This window comes from Prionailurus viverrinus, chromosome B4, assembly GCF_022837055.1.
Source record: "Prionailurus viverrinus isolate Anna chromosome B4, UM_Priviv_1.0, whole genome shotgun sequence".
Taxonomy (NCBI): Eukaryota; Metazoa; Chordata; class Mammalia; order Carnivora; family Felidae; genus Prionailurus; species Prionailurus viverrinus.
The window spans coordinates 86,496,656-86,510,146 of NC_062567.1; the positions used below are offsets into that span (position 1 = coordinate 86,496,656).

General features: G+C 39.9%; 1 protein-coding gene and 1 pseudogene across 2 annotated transcripts in view; one reads left to right on the forward strand and one right to left on the reverse strand.

The window, feature by feature from the left end:
* SRGAP1 (SLIT-ROBO Rho GTPase activating protein 1) overlaps positions 1-13,491 on the forward strand; it is a 284,852-nt gene that overhangs the window by 64,131 nt on the left and 207,230 nt on the right. The gene's annotated exons all lie outside the window — the stretch shown is intronic.
* Positions 4,255-4,370, reverse strand: LOC125171472 (uncharacterized; annotated as a pseudogene).

The following is a 13,491-nucleotide window of genomic DNA, read 5'->3' on the forward strand; positions in this document are numbered from 1 at the left end:
GATACAAGTTTTCTCAATTTGAGGTTTTTCGATTTTTCCAGGACCTTTTCATATTAAAAAAAAAAAATTCATCTATTCAAATTTGAGAAAACACTGTTCAGGTATGTAAGATTTGTCAGCAGTATCCTAGTGATTGGGTTTACCTTTTTTTAAAAAGTGTTAAGACATTACATTTGAAACCAAAAAAGTGTTAGATGTAACAGTATTCATATATCTATCTGGTTTCCATAAAAGCATAGGGAACACTAGGTCACTGAAAAGAATCTCTTGGGTCTCTGCCTAGTGAAGTCAGAACAACAATTTGTTACAGTAACCTATCAGTATCACTAGGTGAATTCCTGAAGGAATGATCTGTGTCAGAAATTCTTCAGAGGAAATTAGTTTAAGTCTCACACTTTGCCTCAGTAAATCTCATGATGCTTGTACATATCCAGTGGCCTTCCCTAAATATTCAAAAATAATCCATCTTTTTCCTAGCAGAAACTGACTCCGGGTAACCGAAGCAAGGAAGACAACTTACTGAAATTATAGAACTCTAATTATGGGAGACAGAATTGAAGGAGAATTGAACAACCAGAATCTGGGGTAGTTCTGGGGAACCAAGTTATAAGAATCCAAAGACAGGGTCTCTAAGGTGTTAACATTCAAGGAACTCCACTCCAAATGCCTTTAATCCTTGTATGACTGTTCAAAATCCTATTCCTGGGAGGTTGGGCATGGAGTGGTCACAAGCCTCCCCTCCCCCCCCCCCCCCCCCCACCCCCTTGAGGAAACATCAAAGTCTCACACTTTATTTCTCTCATTTTCTGGTAGCACCTTCCCGTTAACACATCTTCTCTATTTTGAAAAGGTTTTCTGCTTAAGCAAGTTTGATTATCCAACTGCATCATAGCTCCCTGTTTTTACAGCTTTATTGAGATACATTTCACATTCCATGAAATTCACACATTTAAAGTGGTTCAGTGGTTTTTAGTATATTCAGAGTGTGCCACAATCTAAACTCAGAACATTCTCCACACCCCAAAAAGAAAATTCTTATTAGCTATCCTAACCCCACCCCATCTCCAGGCAGTCACTAATCTATCTCTTCATGTGGATTAGTCTATTCTGGATGTTTCCGATCAATGGAACCCTATAAATATTTGATCTTTTGTGACTGGCTTCATTCACTGAGCATGTGTTCTCAGGGCTCATCTGTGTCGTAGCATGCATCAGTACCTCAGTCCTTTTTATGACTAAGATTCCATTGTATGGCTATACCAGTACTGTTTATCCATCCATAAGTTGATGGACATTTTGGTGTTTTTTTGTTTTTTTTTTTTGTTTGTTTTTTTACTGTTAGGAATGATCCTATGAACATATGTGTACAGATTTTTTTATGGGCATAAATTTTCTATTCTCTTGAGCATATACTTGGGAGTGGAGTTGCTGAGTCCTATGGTAACTCTGTGTTTAGCATTTTGAGGAATCACCAAATTGTTTTCCACAGTGGCTGTACCATTTTATTTTCCCACCAGAAATATATGAGGGTGCTAATTTTCTTCCATCCTCATCAACACTTGGTATTATCTGACTTTGTGATATTAGCCATCCTGAGTGTGAAGTAGCATCTCTTTGTGGTTTTGATTTGCATTTCACTGGTGACTAATGATATTGAGCATCTTTTCATGTGCTTAATGGACATTTGTGTGTGTGTGTGTGTGTGTATATATATATATATATATATATACACACATATATATATTTTTTTGAGAAATGTCTCTTCAAATTCTTTTGCCTATTTAAAAAAAAATTTAAACGTTTTTATTTTTGAGAGAGTGAGCAAGTGCAAGCATGAGCAGGGAAGGGGAAGAGAGAGAGGGAGACACAGAATCTGAAGGAGGCTTCAGGTTCTAAGCAGAGAGCCCAACGCGGGGCTGTAATTCACAAACTGACATTGTGACCTGAACTGAAGTCAGACACTCAACTGACTTAGCCACTCAGGCACTCCCTTTGCCTATTTTTAAATTGACTTATTTGTCTTACTGTTGAATTGTAAGAATTGTTTATATGTTCTACGTATAGATCCCTTGTAAAATGTATGACTTGCAGATATTTTCTGCCATTCTGAGCATTGTCTTCGTTTTCTTGATGGGTCTCAGTCTAGCTTACCTGTTCTGTTGTCACTTGTGGTTTTAGTGCCATATTTCAGAAACCATTGCCTAAACCAAGGTCCTAAATATTTACTGTGTATTCTAGGAGTTTTATAGTTTTAGTTCCTACATTTAGGTCTTTGATCCGTTTTTTTTGTTTTGTTTTGTTTTGTGTGAAATGTGAGGTGGAGATCCAAATGCATTCTTTTGCATGTGCATATCTAGTTGTCCATCACCATTGGTTGAAAGGACTATTTCAATTGTCTTGTCCCAGTTGAAAATCAATTAGCCACAAATGTGAGGATTTGTATTTGGACTCTGTTCTGTTCCATTGATATATATGTATATCCTTATGCCAGTACCACACTGTCTTGATTATTATAGCTTTGTTGTAAGTTTGGAAGTGTAAGTCTTCCAACTTGGTTTTTTTGAAGGTTGTTCTTTTTTGTTCATTTCTTGTCCTATCCTGGGTTGCTTTCATTTCCATATGAATTTTAGGACCAACTTACTAGTTTTTGCAAAAAATCAAACTGAGACTTTGTGGATTGTGTTGAATCTGTAGTATTTCCTTCTTATAGATAATAAGTCTTAAGATCAATGAACAAGCAATGTTTTCTCATTTATTTAGATCTCTAACAGCTTTCAACAGTGTTTTACAGTTTTTGGCACAAAAGTGTTAAACTTGTTAAAGTTTTCCTAGAGATTCTTTTAGCTGTGTAATAATGTACATGGGATTTTCTTAATTTTGTTTTCAGATTGCTCACTGTTAGTATATAGAAACAGAATTAATTTTTGTATATTGATCTTGTATCCTGCCACATTGCTGAACTTGTTCTTCATCTCATTTTAGCTACATCTTTACAGTAACAATTTAATGTAAGCTAACAGCATTCATTTATGCATTTATCAAATCAAAAATTGAACAGCTATGACTTTTCAGGGCTTAGTACACTTTAAGCCTTGTCTTCCATGATCTTATCTTTCTCACATGCAGACATGGCCTTTTGTATGCAACCCACTTTATCTCCTATCCTATCATTTGCTCTGTTCCTTGACCTTCGTTCTGATCTTTTAGTTTATGCTTCAGTACATATACTGTGCATTCTAGCATTTCTTCTCAGTTGCAGGTGCTTTTCCCTTTTCTGTAAGAAATTCTCTTTGTATCCTTTCAAGAAAGGTCTTTTGGACTGTCTGTAACTACCCTTAGGCAAATATAAGCCCTTCTATATTCTTACTGTCTTTTGTACTTAGCTCCATGATAGAAATTATCCTATTATACTGGAAATACTTGAGTGTATGCTCTTGGACATGCTTTTATAAGGCATCTTTATAGCAGTTTGTTCTTCCCATTTACTATTTGCTTCTAATTGTTTATAAGAATGCATATCAGTCCAGGTTCTCCAGGGAAACAGAATCCATAGTGGTGTAGTTTTCTGCAGGTTCAAAATCTATAGGGCAGGAGAGCAGGCTAGAAATTCAGGCAGGAATTGATGCTGTAGCCTTGAGGCAGAATTCCTTCTCTCTGGGAAACCTTTAGTATTTGCCCATTTGGCTTTTCAAATAATTGCAGCCCACACACTATGGAGGCTAATCTCATTTACTTAATGTCAGCTGTTTATAGATGTTAAGCATCTACATAATACCTTCAGAGCAACACCTAGATTAGTGTTTGATTAAGTTACTGGGTACTATATCCTATCCAAGTTGTCAGAAAACTAACCATCAGAGAGGCGCCTGGGTGGCGCAGTCGGTTAAGCGTCCGACTTCAGCCAGGTCACGATCTCGCGGTCCGTGAGTTCGAGCCCCGCGTCGGGCTCTGGGCTGATGGCTCAGAGCCTGGAGCCTGTTTCCGATTCTGTGTCTCCCTCTCTCTCTGCCCCTCCGCGTTCATGCTCTGTCTCTCTCTGTCCCCCCAAAAAATAAATAAACGTTGAAAAAAAAAAATTAAAAAAAAACAAAAAAACATCAGAGTATAAATTTCTGTAGGAAGGGGGTTTGAATCTTTTATTTACTCCAGGAAGTCAGATGCAGTGTTGCATAATTAAGAGATGTTTTATGAATGCTTGATTGGGTGATCGAATGACTTGAACAAGGTTAAGTTCAAAATCTAACCTGAAGACTTGGAAGTTGTAATTTTGGTAAGATTATTGCTACTTAGTAGGTGATTTCTATAGTCAGATATTAAACTGATAAGAACAGATACTACACTTGATCTTAGCCAGAAGGCCGAGAAGTGATATATAGTCAGATGTTATTAGCAGGAAATTGTTTTCCCAATCTCTGGCAGCCTAATCATTTTAACTAAAGCGTCTGTGCCTTCTGTTCTGCATTTATTCCTACCTCCTAGTCACTGGTATGTAACCTACTGTTTTATTTTCTTTAGTTGATATACTTCTAACTACTTGATTATTTATCATTCCAGACTAACAGCAGGTAGCCCACTTCCTTCCCTACCCTCTTTGGCCCCATTTTGAACTTGTAAGCATTGAGATGCCACTGTCCGCAGCCTCTCTTCAGGTACAGTAATACTGGGTATTTTGAAACACATTGAAGTCATGGCACATTTTTGAGGGAAAAAAATAGATGGAGCCTTACGGTAATGTCTTAGCAATATCTAGGAGACATGGTAGCAAAGCAGAATTAAGAAGTTAAAAACATAATGATAGCAATTATGTGGTGGTGAGGTTGTTGGTCATAGTTGTAGATGTCATAATATTTTCTCTTGGGCTTTTGTATTCTCTCTGCAGGTGATGGTAAAACCAGTATGATTTTTTGCCTTTAAGGAACAATGCTTGTATTTACTTCCTGTAGGTCAGCTCTTGGGCAGGCAAGAATGGTGGAGAGGTCAGCCTATACTGGTCTCAAAGGGCCACATTTGAGGTCAAAGACCTTTTCCATTTGCCCTGACAAATAAAGGGTGAAGATGTGGATGTGTTTGGAGAACAGAGGAAAAAGGAATAGGCCCCAGAAACAATACACTTGACAATAATTTGAAGTGTAAGGGGTGGGAGGGGAGAGGGGGAAGCTTAATACTACCCAGGATACTGAAAGCATTTGCAAATTGCCTTTACCATCCTTAAGGTGGCCGAGGGAACTCCCTGGCCTCTGGAGTTCTCCACATTTCTGCTGATTTGCCAGCGACGTCTAAAGTAGCCTTGGCTGTATCTCTGGAATTTGTGCCGATATTGGGGAGCCTCTGTGCCCATCCGTGTAGTGGTGGTGTTTCGTCTAGACGGCTGTGGCCTAAACTGCTCTCCCTGAAAAGGCTTCACTCGATTTGGCTGCTACCAGCTGAACAGCTGCTAAATTAAGATAAACTCTTACATTCCTGACCCAAAACTCCTCCATCCCCTTGCTGAGCCTCTGTGTGAAGTGGCCCCACATTTCTTATTCTGTAGTCCCCAGTTGTTGTCAAACTCTCAGTGAACTCTGGACAACCGTCTCAGACTTTAAAATAGTTACGCGTCGCCTTGATTACTTTGCATTTCGAAGAGGTGCTAAATGTTTCAAATAAAGCCTGCCTAAACAGTCGTGTCTCATTCCGGTTTCCTCTCTCAGAGGAAGTGTCTTTCAATAACCCCAAACTACTGGCTTCTAATTTTAGGGATAACTAAGGTAGGATCAGGATGGAAAATAAGCTCCTCTATTGATTTGCCTTAGTCATTTTACTCCGAAGCCTATAATTAGCTCTATTTTCTCTACCTGTAATACATGTTTAGGTTTACAGTGATGCTGAAGAAATAGCGGATGATGTACAGGGTTAGAATTTGGGGATATTACTTTTGGGTACTTATGTGAATGGCACTGTGGGGTTTGGGGGGGCAGTGAGATATTACACATCCATCTAGTTTATTTTTAGTGCTATTGTGATACTAACTCATTGACACGGATCACTCTTATGAGTGCTTTACTTGTATTAATTTAATCCTCCTAGTACAGTAACCCCTGGGGGCGGAGTGGGGGGGGGGTGGGGACTGTCACCATCCCTCTTCTGTAGTTGAGGAAACTGGAGGGGTGAGTAAATTGTCGCAGGTCAGGGAGCAGGTAAAAGTCAGCACTAGACAGAGCCCACATTCTTGTCTGCTTTGTCCATCTGCAAAGAAAGCTGGCGAAGTAAAAATCTAAACCAAAACCTAGACGAGGAATATAAACCCTCTCCCTCCACATCTGAAGACTCTAGGTCTGGCCCGATGGTAAATTTTCTCCATTTTAAAGCTGTGACAGAGGTTCCCTATCTGCAACACTAAAGAGGAAGATACATATGTGTCAGGTGGTGTTTAATGAGTCCCACCCAAAGGGCTTAAATTCACTTGAGATGGTCACTGGAGCTGTTTCTGTAATAATATTTTAAACACCTGGTAAGGGAATCAACTGTTTTCTTTTTTCAGTCTTTATGAAGTTTCACTAAATGGGGGCCATTCAGCTTCTAATGTTCAAATTCAGCTTATAACCCCTCCTTGACTGGCCTTTCCCTCATCATTCAGTTTAATGGAAATACTTGCTTTTCCTGCCTCTATGTGTTGCTCCTTTTGCCTGGAGTTTTCTTTCTACCCCTCACTGCATTTTTCTGGGAAATCCTCCATTTTTTTTTTAAGACCTAGTTCAAAGGTCACATCTTCCATAAAGATTTTCCTTAGGTTAAGTTTGTGCCTCTCCTTACAACTGATCATTCATTTCTTTCTATGTGATAGTAGCTTATATACTTTGGTTTTAGCACCATAATCCTTTATTCCAGTGCTTGTGCATGGACTGAGATGTTACTGTTCTTCCATGAAATAAATACAAAAATTGAAAATAAGCATTTTGAATTCTTATTACATTTTTTTAGGTATCTTTTTCAAAAGTATCAGTCTGTGAAGGATTCAAATTTTAAGAACCTGGCCCCTCCCCATGATAATTTGAGAATTACTAGTTGTCATTGTTTCTTATCTCTCCTCTATGCTAGACTAGAAGCACCTGGAGAACAGGGTTCATCTTTGCATGAAGAGTACTTTTGTGTCAAGAGTAATGGATTTCACATCCACAGCAGCGAAACTGCAAGTTTCATAAAACGGTTTTTCATATCAGTTATTTGTCCCTTTTTAAAAAAAAAAAAAAATTGCTTTTTGAGAATGCAGTCGAGGGAGGGGCAGAGGGGGTGCTGTGGAACAGAGGATCTGAAGCAGACTCTGTGCTGACAACAGAAAGCCCAGTGTGGGGCTCGAACTCATGAACTTTGAGGTTATGACCTTAGCTGAGTTGGATGCTTAACTGCCTGAGCCCCCCAGGAGCCCCAATGCTTGTCCCTTTTTAAACACTGAATTATACTCTGCTTTGTGCCTCAATTATTATACAGTAAAACCTTGGTTTGCGAGTGTGATTTGTTCTAGAAACATGCTTGTAACCCAAAGCACTGGTATTTCAAAGCAGATTTCAAGAACCATGGGCTCAGTTGTGATCACGTGATGTTTGTGGCATCACATACTACTTGTATTGCAAGACAGCACTCGTTGATAAGTTAAAATCTATTAGAAATGTTTGCTCGTCTTGCAGAACATTCGCAGAACAAGTTCTCACAATCCAAGGTTTTACTTGTACTTTTGTGGTTCTTTTTCACTAAATTCTTGTTTCTTTGTTTTATTTATTTTTGAGAGAGCGAGAGAGACAGCATGAGTGGGGGAGGAACAGAGAGCGGGAGAGAGAGAATCCTAAGCAGGCTTCTCTCTGTCAGAGCACAGCCCAACTCAGCACTCAGTCTCGTGAACCATGAGATGAGGATCTGAACAGAAATCAAGAGTCCGAAGCTTGACTGACTAAGCCACCCAGGTACCCTCTCACTAAATTCTTGAGGGTCATTAACTTTTGCATCCCAAATGCCCACCCTAGTGCTTGGTACAAAATGAATGGTTGATAATTGTTGCTGATTGAGTGAACAAGCGAATGAATTCCAGCTATTTATTTCTTGTGTTTAGCTACCTCACTTGATTCATTAATACAGTCTCCCTAAATCCCTTATGATTTAACCCTATATGCTAAAGAAATGTTTAAAATAGGTTTAGAAGAATTAATTTCTAATGTTTATAAAATTTACATTTTATTAAAATGTTTTTAATGTTTATTATTGAGAGAGAGAAAGCACAAGCAGGAGAGGGGCAGAGAGAGAGGGAGACACAGAATCTGAAGCAGGCTCCAGGCTGAGCTGTCAGCACAGAGTCTGATGCAGGGCTTGAACTCACAAACCGTGAGATCATGACCCAAGTTAAGTCAGACACTTAACTGACGGAGCCACCCAGGTGCCCCTAAAATCTACACTTTAATATTACTAACTATTAAAAATCACTAGCCAAAACTTAGGTGCCACTGGGTTTTTTTTTTCATATGAAAAGAATATTTCCATTCTCTAACTTATTACCTGTACTAATGCCTTTGTATCCTGTTGTTGTTCACATGATTGTAAGTAACCCTGCTCACAGCCATTCCCTCCTTCAAAGACTTGGTCTTTGCCTGTGAGTTGCTTCTCTTTTCAAAAATAGGGTAGCTAAGGGAAACTGCAACTATCTGTCTGTGATCCATTTACCATATATTTTTCTTCTAGATGGGTTCCCTATTTTGCAGATTACCTAATGAGGATTTGGGAAACCCTCTGAATGATCCGTTTTGTAATTTACATTTGAATGCTAGATTTCAGTAAAAGCAGCTAACCTTGCTTGGACAGTGCTAAAACTGTTTTCTGATATTGCATTTTAGCTTTCCCCATTTATTCGGCAGGTTTGTTACAGCTTACTCAGGATTTTGAGGTTTTTTGTCTTTTTTCATATATTTGTAAGAAACAGCCACCAGGAAATAATGCATGTAGAGCCAAATAAAAGTGTATTTACATTAACTTAAGTCAAGAGGGGAAATAGAAAAGGTACATACATTAAAAAAAAAAAAAAATTGAAATATTCCAAGCCAAGCTTGTTAAATAAGCAACATAATGCAACAGGTCGAGTGTTTTCATTGTTGGTGCTTAGTTTCTTCTAGAGCAAATTAGTATTTTTGGAAGAGAGGTGGACTGTCCTATGAATAATTTTCATTCAGGAGATCAGGAAACCTAAAAGTATAATGATATTCCTAATGGACTGCCAAATATACTCCAAATACGAGCATTTCCAGAGGAGCCAAAAGAAGGGGGGTACTCTGTTTGGAATATTATGGGATTAAAAAAAATGAGCAGATTGCATTCATAGAGAAACTATGGGTGAAGGCAAAACAGCTAATAAAGAGGAGCTAAAAGAGCATAAAAGCAGCGATCCACATTTTGAAGATTTTTCATCAGGGACACTGAGTGATCATGGCAACGGTCTCCAAGGAGACCTGTGGAAATGTGAAAAACGCTGAGGTCATACAAGCACCCGGAGAAATTCCGGATTGATTAACAACTTCTAGAGTATCTTTCTCTCTTCACCTTCAATGCCTCTAGCCTTATAAACAGCATTTATTAGAAGGATAAAGGAAAACCAAATGTGATTTACCCCAAAGAGAAAAAGTAACTCTCAGAACAGAAACTCTGCTCAAAACATTGTGAGCAGCCTTTCACTGAACTTCAAAAGCTATTCAGGAACTTGGATATTCATGAAGTGAGAAGTCCCCAAGGATTAAATGGAAGCTTTGGTCATAGGTGGTAGTGATGGTTATTGTTTCGCTGAACAGGATGCAAGTTTAAATTCCAGGGCTGGAAGCAGAGCTCCCAGAAAGGGTTCTCTTGTTAAGTTCTTCATTACTAACCAGGCAGCTCCCTCTGGTTCAGGGACCCCTCCCTTTCTAATCCTTCCCGGATCCCACTGGTGCTACGAGGGCATTGTTTAGGTGGATGGTGAGAAATGCTGTTGGAGGCGGTGGTTTCCTTAGGTCATTCAGTGAGTAAACATTATTGCTTGTCTGTGGCAGCCCAGTCAGCTCTTTATCAGACATTGGGAAAGCAAATGTTGCCCGTGGTCTCAAGATGCTAAAAGTTCAAAGAGGAGGTGGACAAAATAAAAACCAAGCCAGTAATTGCATGGGATAGGAAACCTGCACAGAGTGTTATAAACATAGGGAGACTAGAGGGAGATGACCAGGAGACCTCGGAGACAGGAAGAAGTTTCAAGAGGAAGTTTTGGCTGTGTTAAAGCCCAGAAGGCGTAGGATGCCCTGGATGATAAGTGATGGGATAGAAGATAGGTCTGAGAATTGTGTGCAGGTCGAGAAACTTGATGAGAAGTAGTCCAGGTGTGGGATGTGATGAAATCTAAGTACTCCTTTGCGTTCTTCTGCTTCGTTCATTACTTCTGGGAAATAGCATTTTGGATTGGAAAAGGGGGTGTCCTGGCTGGTCAAATTCAGGAGGTCTGGCCCCTGGGAGTCGCTGACTTACTAGTGGGGACCTTTGGGGATTTCTGCTCTGGTCCTGACCTTGTTGTGCACAGTTTGTACATAGATCTTACATGTTCACCTTTGTAAGTCTCAATTACAGGATTTGGTCAGACTGCAAGCCTAATGTCTACCCCATGGAGTAATTATGCAGATTAAATGAGTGAATATGTGTAAAACATGGAGAATAAATGCTGCCTAGTGTATAGTAAGAACTGTATAAAGGGTCATCGTTATGAGTCGGTATTATTGCTCATCTGGGATTCTTTCAAGTCATTGGAGCACCTGGACTGTCCTCTGGATCCCTAGCCTATACAGAGCTGGAACAGGTCTCTCAGAAGGACCGAGAGCTCTCCAAGAGGGTGTGACCCTCTGGAGGGAGGGATGCCCTGGGTCCCTAGCTATATAGTCCAGATGGAAAAACATAGGTTAATTCAGTGAAAGGTTCATCTTTATTTGGGGTGTGCTGGGATCATCATGAGCCAGCAGCACTGCAGAGTTTGATCCTTTTGAGTTAGAGGTGTTGCTATAGTAATTTTTAGAAGGGACCACATGGGTTTCACAGCACTAAAGGCCTGGGATTTTTACTGTAAAATCATCATTTAGAATATGAAAGACAGATTCTGCTTTTTGTGTTTTTTTGTTTTAGAAGGATGTATTATAGCTGGTAGTGCAGTGCAAATCTCCTCTCAAGAATCGCTAATTACTATGTGAATATCATCTCCACAGCAGGATCTGCTCAGGCCCAGAGTTCAAAACAGTTCACAATACAACAGTTGCTTGCTGGAGTTCTTGGCCATGCTGACTCCCTAAGCTAGTTGTGAAGAATCAGCGAGATGATGTGTCTAAGTTGTTTAGCTTAGAGGAAGCCCTCAATAGATGGCAGGGGCTATTTTTACTCTTCTCATCTGGCTGGTCTCCTCTAAGTTGGTGGCTAGGGCCAAGGCAAGATTAAATTGTGCTGTCCTCACTGGAAGTTTGGTGGTTGCAAGATTTTCCTAGCACATCTTTAGTTTGACCAAACTACAGAAATAACTATAGGATTCCAAATTGGTTCATGTTTTAAAATTGGGTGTGGAGGAAACAGGTCATAGAAAAACTGCCTAAGGAATTCCAGTTGCTTACAGCCACTGAGATGGACATCTTTTATGGGGGGAAATGATATTTTTATTGTATAATAATAATTTTGTGACAAAGAGCTAAATTCCTCCCTCCTTCCCTCCCTCCCTCCCTCCCTCCCTCCCTCCTTCCTTCCCTCCCTCCTTCCCTCCTTCCCTTCCCTCCTTCCCTTCCCTCCCTCCCTCCCTCCTTCCCTCCCTCCTTCCCTCATGTTTCAAGTTTTTACCTAAATTCTAGTTAGTTCACATACAGTGCAATATTAGTTTCAGGGGTAGAATTTAGTGTTTCATCACTTAGAGTAATACAGCACCTAGTACTCCTCACAACAAGTGCCCTCCTTAATACCCATCACTCACTTAGCCCATCTCCACCCACCTCCCTCCATCAACCTTTAGCGCTCTGTAATTAAGTTCTTTCTTAAGTAATCATAGTCGTCCCATTACCCTGTTTTATAGATGAGGATACTAAGACACAATGAAATTAAGTAACCCATTCGTGGTCACGAGTGATGTGTTCCATGTGGTCTCCATTGGCATTTCCCCAATAATGATGGAGTCTCTGAGAAGGTGATTTTTGAGGAGAAACTTGAATAAAAGGAAGGAGCAAGCCATGCCAGACTGTGGTAGTAGAACATGTCAGGGCAACATTTCAGAGGTAGAGACTATCCAAGGAGCAGCAGCAAGGACAGTTATGAAGAGAGAGAAGTGAGCCAGGGGAGATGAGGTGGGGAAGAAAGGCAGGCACTAGGTCTCTTAGGCCTGGGAGCCCATGGTCAACACTGTTTTAGGCTCTATTCTATGAATTATGGGAGGAAATGGGAGGGCTGTTTTAGACTTCCTTATCAATCACAACCTCGCATTCAGTGTTTACATGAAATCAAGAATAAATTATTTCTGATCTAAGAAATTTTCTAATCTAGTCTAAGAAATCTGTGGACATAGCTCTTAACTCAACTGAGAATATTCTGTTCATCATTCCAGGGCAAATGCGCAAATAGAAAGGAGGATGGTAGGAGATCATAAGCATTTCAGTAGCATTTATAGGTTACAAACTTTTTACATTAGTGATGCCCTAGAATGAATGAAGTCTGTCTTAATGCAGCATGTAACTTGACCAGTAAAATCTTTTAAATATGTTCCTATTATCCACGCAATGAAAAAGTGTTAATTCTTTGTCAAAATAGAGTAGGCCTCCCATGATTCTACCCCAGCCTACTTTTCCAGCATCATCTCTCAACATTTCTCAAGTTATCCTTCACATTCCGGCAACTCCAAGCTGGTTGCAGTCGCCCCAGGTTAGATCAAGTGCCCCTCCTCTGTGCTCCTGAGCTACTCTGGGCATATGTTGCCTGGTGTGCATCTGGTTAGTTGTCTCTCCAAATGGACTGTGAGCTCTTTGAGGGAAAGACATGATGTCGTTTTTGATACTCAGCCCCAGTAATACAGAGCCTGCTATAGAGTAGGAACTCAGTGAATGCGTGATGAGTGAGTGAATGAACTTCTAGTCAGCCCTAGGAGTAGGTTCATTTGATTACTAAAAGGGGGCATACATGTTAAGACTTGTCACTTGATCAATACTTCACTGAAGACTTAATAACCAAGAACCTCCTGTATATTCTGTCTGTATCTACTCCTCTCATTTATGTCATTGAAGTTAACCTTTTCTCTGGGCTGTGAGTTCCTTTTAGAAAGGAGATCAAACAGAAAACCCAGAAATAAACCCACAATTAGATGGTCAATTAATCTTTGACAAAGGAGGAATGAATGTACAATGGGAAAAAGATGGTCCCTCCAACAAATGGTGTTGGGAAAACTGCACAGCCACATGTAAAAGTGTGAAACTGGACTACTGTCTTTCACCGTACACAAAA